A 16,149-nucleotide genomic window follows, 5' to 3' on the forward strand; every position below is an offset into this window, starting at 1 on the left:
TGCACGGTCCTCCACACTTATGGCTCCTTGGGGGAAAATGCCCCTGTTCAGTAATGGTGTGTGATGTTATTTTATCCAAGGAAGGGTTACACTTTCTTCTTCGTGTTAGTTTTTATGAGAATGCAGACATGAGTTAAAGGGTGAATAAGACTGGTAGAAAGCAGGGACTGACTTTTCTTCCATTTTTACCATTGCTCTGAATCCTGCTCCCATGCCAAAATATATTTGCAAAAATTTGAGATTTGCTAGTTAAGAATTGTTAAGGGCCAATCATGAGAAATTGCAGCAGAAGTACATGGAGACTGGGACAACAGAGATTAAAAACTGAGTTATTAACTGACATGCAGACTTGTGAGTTGGTTATAAAGGGGTGGAAAGGTTTTAGTAACAATGTAGTTCTCATTTCAATTGAGTTTTAATGGACTATTAATAACTGCTCTTTGTAACCAGAATTGTCAGACAATCAGTAAATATTTGTGTGACATGCATTGTATGGAATACATTGACTGCCTTTTGACATAAAGCTGGCTTCAAGTCTTCAAAATTATTTCAAGAAAGCTACTGGGCAGAAACTACTAAAGCCAAAGAAAAATATCCCATCAATACAGCTGACTGAACAGTACTGATGCATCCTGAGAAGTTAGGTACACTGCACATGCTCAGACTACACAATCCAAATTTAGCTCACTAAGTACAATTCAATGAATACATTTAATCATATTGTTAAATATGTGTTGGAGTAGATATATTTTTGCTTTTGTAGTTTTTTTACTGAAACCAAGGCATAATGGCTAATGTATGAATTGTGGGTAGGATAAAATGTAGCAATATGGGTAAATTAAGTGGGTCTTTTGTATTCATTGACTCAGTATAAAAACATCTTAAAGCTAACAAACAGGAAGCAAAAGTGTCTTGCTTTGCTAACAAACAGGAAGGCATTCCAGCAGAGACATGTGTACTGAACGACATTGCTGCAGGAATTCTTCAGGGCAGTGTCCTAGGCCCAACCATCTTCAGCTGCTTCATCAATGACTTTCCCTCCATCATAAGGTCAGAAATGGGGATGTTCGCTGATGATCGCACAGTATTCAGCTCCATTCACAACCCCTCAGATAATGAAGCAGTCTGTGCCTGCATGCAGCAAGAACTGGACAACATCCAGGCTTGGACTGATAAGTGGCAAGTAACATTCGTGCCAGACAAGTGCCAGGCAATGACCATCTCCAACAAGAGAGAGTCTAACCACCTCCCCTTGACATTCAACGGCATTACCATCGCCGAATCCCCCACCATCAACATCCTGGGGGTCACCTTTGACCAGAAACTTAACTGGACCAGCCGCATAAATGCTGTAGCTACAAGAGCAGGTCAGAGGCTGGGTATTCTGTGACGAGTGACTCACCTCCTGATTCCCCAAAGCCTTTCCACCATCTACAAGGCACAAGTCAGGAGTGTGATGGAATACTATCCACTTGCCTGGATGAGTGCAGCTACAGCAACACTTAAGAAGCGTGACACCATCCAGGACAAAGCAGCCCACTTGATAGGCACCCCATCCACCACCCTAAACATTCACTCCCTTCACCACAGGCGCACCATGGCTGCAGTGTGTACCATCTACAGGATGCACTGCAGCAACTCGCCAAGGCTTCTTCGACAGCACCTGCCAAACTCGCGACCTCTACCACCTAGAAGGACAAGGGCTGCAGGCACATGGGAACCACACCACCTGCACATTCCCCTCCAAGTCACACACCATCCCGACTTGGAAATATATCGCCGTTCCTTCATCGTCGCTGGGTCAAAATCCTGGAACTCCCTACCTAACAGCACTGTGGGAGAACCTTCACCACACGGATTGCAGCGGTTAAAGAAGGTGGCTCACCACCACCTTCTCAAGGGCAATTAGGAATGGGCAATAAATGCTGGCCTTGCCCGTGGCGCCCACATTCCATGAACAAATAAAAAAAAAAGTTAACTACTGCCTATACCTTGAGACAATGGTATAGGATATTGGTACGGTCAGAGCCCTAGAATTGTTTATGCTCAGCAATCTGCTCGATAACTGAAGGGTCATAAAACGTCCAGCAAAGTTAAACTTGATGACCTAAGGGTCAGAAGCTGAAACTTGCTATCAACTGAATTGTAGAAGTCACAAACATGACCACTGAAATGGGTATAAAATAAAGGGAAAAGCTCTTGAAATTTTCGAGAGAACAGAAGAAGCATCCGAACCCAGCCGAGTGTCCCAAGCACGAGTATGCTGTTAAATGCTTAATTACGGCTTGTATTAGAGTAGGTCTGATTGACTCTTGTTAACGATTAATGTAGTGTCTAATTAAGTTCGCATGGACTTTTGACGCAGTAATATGTTGAACTGACATCTCATGAGTTAATCTAAAATATATAATTTTAAAATGTTTTAACTTTGTTTCAACCTTTATTTTGGACATTTGAAATTCCAGTTACTGGGAAAAAATTAAACATTTTTTAGAAAGCATATTGAGTGATTTGTGGGGACCCAGTGGCTAGATTGCACAATGACAGGGTGATATGCTCTCACTATAAAATATCAACTACTGTGTGTCACACTGCACCTACTACAGGAGTAATCCCCGGGACGCACACTGAGACAGATATCAACTACTGCTGGAAGACCATCAACTCGGTGAAGGATGCCCTTTGGTCCGCCCGAAACCTGCTGGTCTTCCAGCGGAAGGAGCTGTTCACGACAGAGTGCTGCCAACTGGCATACTCCAAGGTCCAGGAGTACGTGCTGTGGGAGTGAGGTGTGGCCTACGCAAAGGCTGTATGGGGAAAGGCCACCGTGTAAGGCCATCCCACCTTATTGTACAGCTTGTATTAGAAAATATATATTGTGTTTTGAACTGTAATGATAGGATCGGAGTGTGTACGATCTGTATTGTATTTTTTGAATGGGAATTGTGTATCCTTAAATTTTAGGAAATAAAGTATATTTTGAAATGTTTTAAAAAGTACAGGAGTAATCGGGTATTGCAGGTACTTATAATGAGTTTTCAATGAAACACATGCCTCACATACCAAAATTAATATATACTAGGGGAACTGCACCAGATTACTTTGCACAAAATTCAAATTGAGATATAAGGATTGATCTTCCTCTCCCCGCACACAAACCAGGAGTAATTTACGCACGGTGTCCAAACTTTCTGTCAGGCATAATTTAAATATTATGAGTAAGTACTGGGTGCACATGGGGGTACACAACTAGGTGCAGGCCAAAAGGAAGTCTAAGGGCTAGAAATTTGGCCATCTAGTGCCCAGTGTTTCGTTGCTATGTGGCCTCCCGAATGTCTGGGATGTGAGCGCATGTGCGCCGGACGCTATCTTGGTAAAGGGTTGAGCGCACGCGCAGATAACGAATGCCAGAATCATGTAAAGTAGGGAGAATATGTGTTTGATCAGTGTGCAATGCTGAATTAAAGTGATCGACGCCATCTTGGCACTTAACCCTCCACTCAACGCACTGTCTTAATCACGACTAGCTAAACATGTCTTAGAGTGCCTGGAGGGCCCCCCTCCACCAATGCTTTTTAAAGGGACCATATAGGATTTCAGGTTAGTTGCGGGATTATTGCTTCTGGCTGTTGATGCATTTGTACCTGTTTTTGGAGGTCTCCTATACTTGAATACTAGGACCAGCCTAAACATTAGAGCCAGGACTTGCAGGAGTGAAGTTCGGAAACGCTTCTACATGCAAAGGGTGGGAGAAGTTTGGAACGCTCTTCTGTAAACGGAAGTTGATGCTAGCTCAATTGTGAATTTTAAATCTGAGATTGATAGACTTTTGTTAACCAAAGGTATTAAGGGATATGGGGCTAAGGCGGGTATATGGAGTTAGGTCACAGATCAACCATGATCACATTGAATGGAGGAACAGGCTCGAGGGGCTAAATGCCACTGCCATAGAGTCATAGAGTCATAGAGTCATAGAGTTATACAGCACGGATAGAGGCCCTTCGGCCCATCGTGTCCGCGCCGGCCATCAAGCCCTGTCTACTCTAATCCCATATTCCAGCATTTGGTCCGTAGCCTTGTATGCTATGGCATTTCAAGTGCTCATCCAAGTGCTTCTTGAATGTTGTGAGGGTTCCTGCCTCCAAAACCCTTTCAGGCAGTGAGTTCCAGACTCCAACCACCCTCTGGGTGAAAAAGTTCTTTCTCAAATCCCCTCTAAACCTCCCGCCTTTTACCTTGAATCTATGTCCCCTTGTTATAGAACCCTCAACGAAGGGAAAAAGCTCCTTAGTATCCATCTTATCTGTGCCCCTCATAATTTTGTACACCTCAATCATGTCCCCCCTCAGCCTCCTCTGCTCCAAGGAAAACAAACCCAATCTTCCCAGTCTCTCTTCATAGCTGAAGCGCTCCAGCCCTGGTAACATCCTGGTGAATCTCCTCTGCACCCTCTCCAAAGCGATCACATCCTTCCTGTAGTGTGGCGACCAGAACTGCACACAGTACTCCAGCTGTGGCCTAACCAGTGTTTTATACAGCTCCATCATAACCCCCTTGCTCTTGTATTCTATGCCTCGGCTAATAAAGGCAAGTATCCCATATGCCTTCTTTACCACCTTATCTACCTGTTCCGCCGCCTTCAGGGATCTGTGAACTTGCACACCAAGATCCCTCTGACCCTCTGTCTTGCCTAGGGTCCTCCCATTCATTGTGTATTCCCTTGCCTTGTTAGTCCCTCCAAAGTGCATCACCTCGCACTTTTCCGGGTTAAATTCCATTTGCCACTGTTCCGCCCATCTGACCAACCCATCTATATCGTCCTGCAGACTGAGGCTATCCTCCTCGCTATTTACCACCCTACCAATTTTTGTATCATCAGCGAACTTACTGATCATACCTTTTACATTCATATCCAAGTCATTAATGTAGACCACAAACAGCAAGGGACCCAGCACCGATCCCTGTGGTACCCCACTGGCCACAGGCTTCCAGTCACAAAAACAACCTTCGACCATCACCCTCTGCCTTCTGCCACTAAGCCAGTTTTGTATCCAAAGTGCCAAGGCACCCTGGATTCCATGGGCTCGTACCTTCTTGACCAGTCTCCTGTGGGGGACTTTATCGAAGGCCTTACTGAAATCCATGTATACCACATCCACTGCGTTACCCTCATCCACACGCCTAGTCACCCCCTCAAAAAATTCAATCAAATTAGTCAGACATGATCTTCCCTTGACAAAGCCATGTTCACTATCCCTGATTAATCCTTGCTTCTCCAAGTGGAGACTAATTTTGTCCTTCAGAATTTTTTCCAATAATTTTCCTACCACTGATGTTAGGCTCACTGGCCTGTAGTTCCCAGGTTTTTCCCTACTCTCCTTCTTAAATAATGGTACTACATTAGCGGTTCTCCAGTCCTCTGGCACATCCCCTGTGGCCAGAGAGGTTCTGAATATATGTGTCAGAGCCCCCGCAATCTCCTCCTTTGCCTCACACAGTAGCCTGGGATACATTTCGTCCGGGCCTGGGGATTTATCCATTTTTAGGCCTGCTAAAACCGCCAATACCTCCTCCCGCTCAATGTTAATATGTTCGAGTATATCACAGTCCCCCTGCCGTATTTCTATGTCTACATCGTCCTTCTCCATAGTGAAAACAGATGCAAAAAATTCATTTAGAACCCCTCCTACATCTGCCGGCTCCACACACAGATTGCCATTTTTGTCCCTAATGGGCCCTATTTTTTCCCTAGTCATCCTCTTACCTTTAATATACTTATAAAACATCTTAGGATTTTCCTTTATTTTGCTCGCCAGTGTTATTTCATGGCCCCTCCTTGATCTCCTAATTTCTTTTTTAAGTATCCCCCTGCACTTTTTGTACTCCTCTAGGGCTTCCTCCGTCTTTAGCCTTTTGTATCTGCCAAAAGCCCTCCTTTTTTTCCTAATCCATTCTCATATATCCCCTGACATCCAAGGTTCCCTGGAGTTCTTGGAACCACCCTTGACCTTTACGGGAACATGTTGCCATTGTATGGTCTCAATCTCCCTTCTGAAAGACTCCCATTGCTCCGATGTGGATTTTCCTACAAACTGCTGATCCCAGTCCATTTTGGCCAGATCCTGCCTTATCCTATTAAAATCGGCCTTCCCCCAATTTAGAACCTTTATTTCCGGCCCCTCCCTGTCCTTTTCCATGACCACCTTAAATCTCACCGAATTATGGTCACTGTCACCAAAGTGCTCACCTACTAGCACTTCTTCCACTTGGCCGGCCACATTCCCTAGAATTAGGTCCAGTACCGCCCCCTCTCTTGTAGGACTTTCTACATGCTGGCTCAAAAAGCTCTCCTGGATGCACGTTAAGAATTTTGTACCCTCTAAGCCTTTTACACTCTGAGTATCCCAGTTAATATTGGGGAAGTTGAAATCCCCCACTATTATTACCCTATTATTTGCACAATTTTCTGAGATTTGCCTACATATCTGTTCCTCTATCTCCCCCTGACTGTTTGGGGGCCTATAGTACACTCCCATCAAAGTGCTTGCCCCCTTTTTGTTTTTAAGCTCCACCCATATGGCCTCATTAGAGGAACCTGCTAATATATCATCCCTCCTTATGGCAGTAATTGATTCTTGCTGCCTCCTGTTCTGCGCCACCTTCTCTTGCAAGAAAGTGGGACGTGTGTCAGTGAGTGTCCTGCAGGATGTCTGGGTGATGTGCCTGTCATGGTTGAATAGCTGCCAATGTGTTGTGGGTGTGCAGCTTACAACAGTGGTAATGTGTGAGGGTGAGAGGAAGCATCTGATTGAAAGAGGTTGTTGGTGTGTGCGTGATGTGGAGCAGTGGATGCGGCTAGTGGTGTAGTTGGTAGGAGATGCCACTTAACAGTTGGCCTCACTGACCTTGACCACTTGTGTCAAAGCATTGAACTTCTTCCTGCACTGCATCCATGTTCGTGGTGCTGTGCGTCTGGCATTGACTTCGTCCCCTATTGCCTCCCACTGCATTTTGAACATATATCTGATGGGCCTCTTTTTCACCCCCCCCACCCCCGCCACCGCGGATATAGGATGCCCCTCCTTCTGTCCACCACTTGCACCGAGGCATGGGAACCTTGGTGCACGCACTCTCGCAGGCCTGGTACCAAATCGGACTGGCAGATTGGTGATGTCTGGCATGCAGATTGGAGGATGTGGGATTTAGTAATGCGCAATCTTTATTTAATGTTTTAACAAAACTCAACAGTTTGTAAACATAGGGACAGGACCTGCATCTGTGTTTTACATTTGTATGATCTCTGTTCAGACTCCGTGCACACCTGTATCTTACTTTTTTGCAAGTAAAAGGTAAAGGCTACCTTTAAGAGATTTGGGCTCCCCCTGCTGGTGGAATCATAGAATCATAGAACGGTTGCAACACGGAAGGAGGCCATTCAGCCCATCTAGTCCCCACCGGCTTTATGCAAGAGCAATCCAGCTAGTCCCACTCCCCCCGCCCTATCCCCGTAGCCCTGCAAACTTTTTCCTTCCAAGTATTTATCCAGTTCCCTTTTGAAGGCCATGCTAGAATCTGCCTTCACCACCCCCTCGGGCAGTGCATTCCAGATCCTAACCACTCGCTGTGTAAAAAAGTTTTTCCTCGTGTCACCTTTGGTTCTTTTGCCAATCACCTTAAATCTATGTCCTCTGGTTCTTGACCCTTCCGCCAATGGGAACAGTTTCTCTCTATCTACTCTGTCTAGACCCTTCATGATTTTTAATACCTCTATCAAATCTCCTCGCAACCGTCTCTGTTCCAAGGAGAACAACTCCAGCTTCTCCAGTCTTTCCACGTAACTAAAGCACCTCATCCCTGGAATCATTCAATAAATCTCTTCTGCACCCTCTCTAAGGCCATCACATCTTTTCTAAAGTGCGGTGCTCAGAACTGGACACAATGGGCTCGATGTTACAAGGGCTGCATCTATCCACGTAACCAAAGTGCGAATGTCATGGAATTATCGTGTCAAAACCTGATTTCTTTGCATGCATGAGGTACATTATCTAGTTGTACGAATGTCTCGTGCTACCTGCAACGGATCGACCGAGCGCAAGTTAATCGCGCAATGCGATGCCCATGCCCGTTTTCGGGGGTGAACCGATTTAATCCCCTAAGTGTTGTATTAATGACTTGGATGAAGGGATTGAGTGTAATGTATCCATGTTTACTGACGATACAAAGCTAGCTGGGAAAGTAAGCTGTGAGGAGGACACAGAGTCTGCGAAGGGATATAGACAGGGTAAGTGAGTGGGCAAGAAGGTGGCAGATGGAGTATAATGTGGGAAAATGTGCGGTTATTCACTTTGGCAGGAAGAATAGAAAAACAGAACATTTTTTAAATGGTGAGAAACTATTAAATGTTGGTGTTCAGAGAGACTTGGGTGTCCTCATACAAGAAACACAAAAAGTTAACATGCAGGTACAGCAAGCAATTAGGAAAGCAAATGGCATGTTGGGCTTTAGTGCAAGGGGGTTGGAGTACAAGAGTAAGGAAGTCTTACTACAATTGTACAGGGCTTTGGTGAGACCTCACCTGGAGTACTGCGTACAGTTTAGGTCTCCTTATCTAAGAAGGGATATACTTGCCTTAGAGGCGGTGCAACAGTGGTTCACGAGATTGATTCTAGGGATGAGAGGGTTGTCCTACAAGGAAAGATTGAGTAGAATGGGCCTATACTCTCTGGAGTTTAGAAGAATGAGAGGTGATCTCATTGAAACATGTAAGATTCTGAGGGGACTTGACAGGGTAGATACTGAGAGGTTGTTTCCCCTGGCTGGAGAGTCTAGAACTAGAGGGCATAGTCGCAGGATTATGGGTCTGAGGAGCAATTACTTCTCTCAGAGGGTTGTGAATCTTTGGAATTCTCTATGCCAGTGGGCTGTGGATGCTGAGTCATTGAGTATATTCAAGGCTGAGAGCGATAGATTTTTGGGCTCTAGGGGAATCAAGGGATATGAGGATTGGGCGGGAAAGTGGAGTTGAGGTCGAAGATCAGCCATGATCTGAGATGAGGAGAAATTTCTTCACTCGAAGGGTGGTGAACCTGTGGAATTCTCTACCACAGAAGGCTGTAGGGGCCATTCACTGAATATATTTAGGAAGGAGATAGAAACATTTCTGGACACAGAAGGCATCAAGGGGTATGATGAGAGAATGGAATAGGGTATTGAGATAGAAGTTCAGCCGTGCTCATATTGAATGGTGGAGCAGGCTTGAAGGGCCGAATGACCTACTCCTGCTCCTATTTTCTATGTTTCTATGATTGAATGGCGGAGCAGGCTCGAGGGGCCTTATGGCCTACTCCTGCTCCTATTTCTTATGTTCTTATGTACTTAACATCACTAAGTGTAAACAAGTACAGAATCGGCAAAACCACTTTTTATCAAAAAGACAAAAGTCAAGAGCATTTTTGACAATACCAGCCTTTCCCTTTAAAAAAAAAGCTCTGAAATAGCAGCTCTGTAATCACTTGCTTCATGCTTTTATGGTGGCAGTTTGCCCGTATCCTATACTCAACACTAGAATCATAGAATCATAGAATGGTTACAGATCAGAAGGAGGCCATTCGGCCCATCGAGCCTGTGCCGGCTCTTTATAGTTTGTCCCATTCCCCCGCTCTTTCCCATAGCTCTGCAAATTGTTTCCCTTCAAATATTTATCCAATTCCTTTCTGAAAGCCACGATTGAAATTGCTTCCACCACCCTTTCAGGCACCGCATTCAGATCATAACTACTCACTGCTTTAAAAAGTTTTCCCTCGCCTGGTTCTCACTTGTGTTATCAACTTGACGTCTGTCAAACGCCCCCTTTTTCTGCTTCATCTTACTCTCTATCTCTTTCGTCATCCAGGGAGCTCTGGCTTTGTTTGCCCCACCTCTCCCACTCGTGGGAATGTACCTAGACTGTACCCAAACCATCTCCTCTTTAAAGGCCGCCCATTGTTCGATTACAGTTTTGCCTGCCAATCTTTGATTCCAATTTACCCGGGTGAGATCTGTTCTCAACCCACTGAAATTGGCCCTACTCCAATTAATATTTTTACACTAGATTGCTCCTTGTCCTTTTCCATAACCAATCTAAATCCTATGATCACTACTCCATAAATGTTCCCCACTGACACTTGCTCCACTTGACCCACTTATTCTCCAGAACCAGATCCAGCAATGCCTCCTTCCCCGTTGGGCTGGAAACATACTGATCAAGAAAGTTCTCCTGAACACACTTCAGAAATTCTTCCCCCTCCTTGCCCTTTACACTATTACTAGCCCAGTCCATATTAGGGTAGTACTCGAGGGAATTTGGGTGCAAAGACATCCGACATTCATTTGCATGTGACACAGTCATATGCAGACACCAGAAAAACCATAGAGGAAGTTAGGGTACCATGTTGTTCAGGAGCCAAACGGGAACAAAGAATTAGTGCTCATTTCTCCTCCACATTTTGCAGGCACTATTCTGGAACAATTGTAAACAATTTTACAACACCAAGTTATAGTCCAGCAATTTTATTTTAAATTCACAAGCTTTCGGAGGCTTCCTCCTTCCTCAGGTAAACCTGAGGAAGGAGGAAGCCTCCGAAAGCTTGTGAATTTAAAATAAAATTGCTGGACTATAACTTGGTGTTGTAAAATTGTTTACAATTGTCAACCCCAGTCCATCACCGGCATCTCCACATCATTCTGGAACAAGACAGAGAAAAATCAGCCGTAGTAAGTTTTGGAAGCTGTGTTCTAGAGTATAATGCAGTCTGGTGGGATTGAAGTGATGATATAATATTTTCTATGAAATCACATTATACCAATGGCACAATACCTGTGCTGCAGGGAGGGGGAAAGTCTGGGGAGCTGATAAAATTCTTAGGTTTTTTTTTATTTGTTCATGGGATGTGGGCGTCGCTGGAAAGACCAGCTTTTATTGCCCATCCCTAATTGCCCTTGAGAAGGTGATGGTGAGCCGCCTTCTTGAACCACTGCAGTCCGTATGGTGAAGGTTCTCCCACAGTGCTGTTAGGAAGGGAGCTCCAGGATTTTGACCCAGCGACGATGAAGGAACGGCGATATATTTCCAGGTCGGGATGGTGTGTGACTTGGAGGGGAACGTGCAGGTGGTGTTGTTCCCATGTGCCTGCTGCTCTTGTCCTTTTAGGTGGTAGAGGTCGCGGGGTTGGGAGGTACTGTCGAAGAAGCCTTGGCAAGTTGCTGCAGCGCATCTTGTGGATGGTACACACTGCAGCCACGGTGTGCCAGCGGTGAAGGGAGTGAATGTTTAGGGTGGTGGATGGGGTGCCAATCATGCGGGCTGCTTTGTCCTGGATGGTGTCGAGCTTCTTGAGTGTTGTTGGAGCTGCACTCATCCAGGCAAGTGGAGAGTATTCCATCACACTCCTGACTTGTGCCTTGTAGATGGTGGAAAGGCTTTGGGGAGTCAGGAGGTGAGTCACCCGCCGCAGAATACCCAGCCCCTGAACTGCTCTTGTAGCCACAGTATTTATGCGGCTGGTCCAGTTAAGTTTCTGGTCAAGGGTGACCCCTAGGATGTTGATGGTGGGGGATTCAGCGATGGTAATGCCATTGAATGTCAAGGGGAGGTGGTTAGACTCTCTCTTGTTGGAGATGATCATTGCCTGGCGCGAATGTTACTTGCTACTTGTCAGCCCAAACCTGGATGTTGTCCAGGTCTTGCTGCATGCGGGCACGGACTGCTTCATTATCTGAAAACATTATTTTGTTTGTACAGTAACTGAAGCTACTCATGAGGGACAGTTTGCAGGATTCTCTCAAAACCTCATGCTGATCTGCCCCCATAGCAGACTATTATGAAACAAATTTTGCCCAACACAATGGGAGATTAAATAAATTCATCATCTATTCTTAGTCTTGTTGTTTGCTTTTAGTCTATTACTCCAGACCCACCCATCTCTCTTCATCCTGCTCCTGGCAGATCCTCCAAGGTCAGCCTCATTAACATGTTGTCCCTGGCCTCCAGGAGTTATTTCTACTGCTGCTGGGATCGCACCCAGAGGTGGGGGTAGGAGAAGGAAATTGGCTGTGAAACCTGCTGTATGGTATTATAGCAGATGGTGCTGGTTGAAGGCTAAAAAAAAGTTTGTATTTTAATTATTCAGATATCCCATTTGCAATCAATCTCTCTATGATCAATTGCAGTAGACAAAGTGATGATTTAGTTTTTATACTCCCCTCCACTGCCTTAGCAATGCTGGATGTCAGAAACACAATAGTATTGTTGTGACATTAATGGTGGGAAATATGTAGGATGACATATTTTAGTCATTACCCTAACATTTGAATATGCTTACCCAAATATGGGCAGATGTATTCTACATCCGTGGTCACTTCAAGTGGTGAAACTCCAATGCCGAGTGAACACGGATCTCCCGGCCGTTTTCCGCTACCCACAGTCGCACTTCTGCCTGATCTTTCGGTCACATGTGAACCTGCTTCATTTTATTGCAAGAATTCACTTGGAAAAACTGCCCAAAGATCACATCAACATACTTGGTTACATCGCTGGGAGCTAGCCCACTACCACTTTGATCATCCTAAATTTACTATAGCAATTCTGGTGGAGAACTTGGAAATAATTTGTGGGTAGGGGGAGACCAGCATAGTTTCTGAGGTCTACACTGGTTCTCAGCCATCCTCGGCCCTTCATCAGGCCTATAACTGAACTGTGCTTTTATCTCACACTCACAGTATAGTCAAGTAGCATAACCGCTACATCATAGTATTTAGGGTACGATAGTGTAATGGTTATGTTACTGGACTAGAAATCCAGAGTCCTAGACTAATAATCCAGACAATGTGAGTTCAAATCCCACCATGGCAGTTTGAGAAGTTAGATTCAGTTTAAAATATCTGGAAATAAAAAGCTGATATCAACAAAAGTGACAATGAAGCTGTTGGATTGTCAGAGAAACCCAACTGGTTCACTAATGCTCTTTAGTGGAAGCAAATCTGCTATCCTTCCCCATCTGACTTACCTGTGACCAGTCCCACACCAACGTGGTTGACTCTTAAGTTCCCTCTGAAGGCCTAGCAAGCCACTACAAAAAAGAAGGCCCACCACTGTCTTCTCAGGGCAACTAGGGATGGCCAATAAATGTGATGCTCACATCCTGAGAATGATTATTAAAAAAACACACATACTAATGTTGACTTCTCATGGTGGATGTAAACATGAAAACACTCAGCCAAGAGATGGTGCTATTGTAGAAAGAAGCAGGAGCTGTGCAGCTCCAGACTTTGTACCACAAGCAATCGCTGTTTGTTCTTATTTAAAATTAAAACAATGACCCTGTCATTTATCAGCAGTGCCCTTGTTACACAGCGTACAAGTCTGCACCTTATCAAACCAAAAGTATTACAAGCAGCAATTATTATTACATCAGATGCCAGCTTGACTCAGTTGATAACACTCTCACCACTAAGTCAGATGCTTGTGGGTTCCAATGTCACTCCATGACTTGAGCACGTGGTGGAGGTACTACCTCTCCGATGGGGTATTTAATTGAGGCCCTGTCTACCTGTTCAGGTAAATCCCATGACACTATTTGAAGAAGGCGGAGCTCTTGTTTTCCCAATGTTCTGGCCAACATTCCATTCTCACCAACACACCAAAGGTAAATTAACTGGCCATTCATCTCATTGTTATTCGTGGGACCTTCTTTGTCCAATATAACAGTGATTGGACTTCAAAGTAAATCATTATATGTTAATATGTGCTAAGAGATATAAAAAGGTGCTACATAAATGCAGGTTCTTTCTCTATCTGAGAGACTTCAATGGATGGACTTTGTACTGACGGTAATTGCTGGAGGTGTGGAAAAGAAGGAATCAATATTATGTGGCCTTAGGGTTAGGATATGTGAATAAATATCATTCACAACAGTTATAAAGAGCCTGTAGATTTGCATACTAGATGACATGAGCCAAACATACTTAACAGGTGCCTATCTGGAGGAACTGATTTCAGCAGTTAAAGAAAAGTGACTTTCACCTTACATGTACTATGTTGATGATTCCTGTTTTTCCAATCAAGTGTTTTTTCTCTTTCTTTCTTTCTCTCACTCTTGAACAAGAAAATATTATAAAGATTTGGGTTCCCATTCACATCATAAATGAAACTCCAGCTTCAATGGAACGCTTTCTCCAGTGCTAAAGCTGCTGGAATAGTCCTGCTTCTGTAGCATTTTCTCTTGTTAGACTGGGACAGAAATATACAGAAAAAGGTCTGCTAAATGACATCAGCAAATGCACAAATTGCTGCAACACCTTGCTGCAGTGCAGTGTAGATTTAAAACTACTTGAAAGCTTACATTTTCTGAAATTGCTGATATAAAATTTAAATTCCCCTCTTCCCCTTTGCCTATAGAAACACTACTAAGGCAGAAGTGATGGGAAATACATTGTATGCATCATATTGTAACATGCCCTGCCTATAATTACATCTGACATCACTTCCAGTGGGAAATCCCAGAAGTGGGATCAAGTGGGACAGAAATGGCATTCCAGTCAATTTTCCTCCTCTGTCCATTTAGGTTTACTGCTTAAACTGAAGAGGAAATTGTGTTCACAGCAGAAAGACGGTTTCCATAAGCAGGCTGAGTCTCCTATAAACTGAATCCTACACTCTTGTGTATTTCATGAATGGGGCAACATGCCATGGGACTAATATTTACCCATTAATTACAGTATAATGCACCAGATGCACACTATACTTTCTCCTGTCTACTCTGAAAAATGGTACATACCACATTGCCAGACCATTACGTCAAGGATAAAACAAAAAAGTTTTATTTACAAGTAAGATGATTACATAGAAGCAGTAATGCACAGCAATTCACTGGTATTATATAGAAAATAATAAGTGTAAAATCAGTCTACAAGACTTTAAAATGTCTTCTTCAGGACATATATCTTACATATCTTGGATAATCTGCAAGACTTTTGGAAGAAACAATTTTTCGTAGACTTCCTGATCAGGTAATTGTACATGAATGTGGCACGATTCCTGCTCACCTCATGGAATCCAAAGTCAGGGTCTTTTGTTCAGCCATAATGCCAGTGGAAGTGTGGCTGGGCAGGATGTTCACCTGAACCACATTTGTACCATTGACCCTAGCCAATTTCCTGGAGTCAGCTGATTTAAATAATGTTGGGCAGGCTCCATTGTGGGCCCATCTGTGTTTGATGGTTTATGTCGAGGGGAAGAGAGGTGAAATTCCTTGTGCTGCTGCAGGATTTAAAGTCCTGCTGCAGCTTAAAGGGCCAAGTAGTGCAAGAAAAGAAAAGGAATCCCCATTGACAGTAAAGGCCACTTAGGCATGATGGACAGCTGGTATTGGGGTTAGTGAGATGGAGGTCCTCCTGCACATACAAAAGAGGACAGGAAAAGATCAACTGGTCCATCAGGCATGGTCCATCTTGGCATAGTGTGACATCTGCACATCATCACCCCCATTTCCCACCCAGTTGGACACAGTTTTCTAGATATGGTCTGACCAAGGCCTTATACAAAGAAAGGATAGTATTTCTTCTTTTATATTTATTTGTCCTGGCAAAAGAAAGAAAGGACAAACTTGCATTTATATAGCTCCTTTCACAACCTTAGGACATCCCAAGCACTTCACAGCTAATTAAGTAATTTTGGTGTAGTCACTGTTGCAATTTAGGGAAACACAGCAACCAGTTTGCACACAGCAAGGTCCCACAAACAGCAATCTGATAAATAACCAGATATATTTTGGTGGAGGGATAAATGTTAGACAGGGCACCTACTCTGCTCTTCTTTAAATAGTGCCATGGGTTCTTTTGCAGTCACTTAAGATGGCAGATAGGGCCTCAGTTTAACATCTCATCTGAAGGACAGCTCCCTTACTTCTACACTGAAGTCAGCTGTGCATCTTTGGACTGAAGCTTGAAGCGACAAACTTCGGACTCAGAGGAAGATTGCTATCACTGAGCCAAGGCTGACAATATTTCCTAATGCATAATTCACTTTCACAATGTCTTTATGGTCATGGACCTTCAATGACTCATGCACTGTAACCCCCAGGTCCTTCTCTCACTCAGCAACCTTGAGCAGAC

The sequence above is a fragment of the Heptranchias perlo genome, chromosome 5, assembly GCF_035084215.1.
Source record: "Heptranchias perlo isolate sHepPer1 chromosome 5, sHepPer1.hap1, whole genome shotgun sequence".
In the NCBI taxonomy this organism is placed as follows: domain Eukaryota; kingdom Metazoa; phylum Chordata; class Chondrichthyes; order Hexanchiformes; family Hexanchidae; genus Heptranchias; species Heptranchias perlo.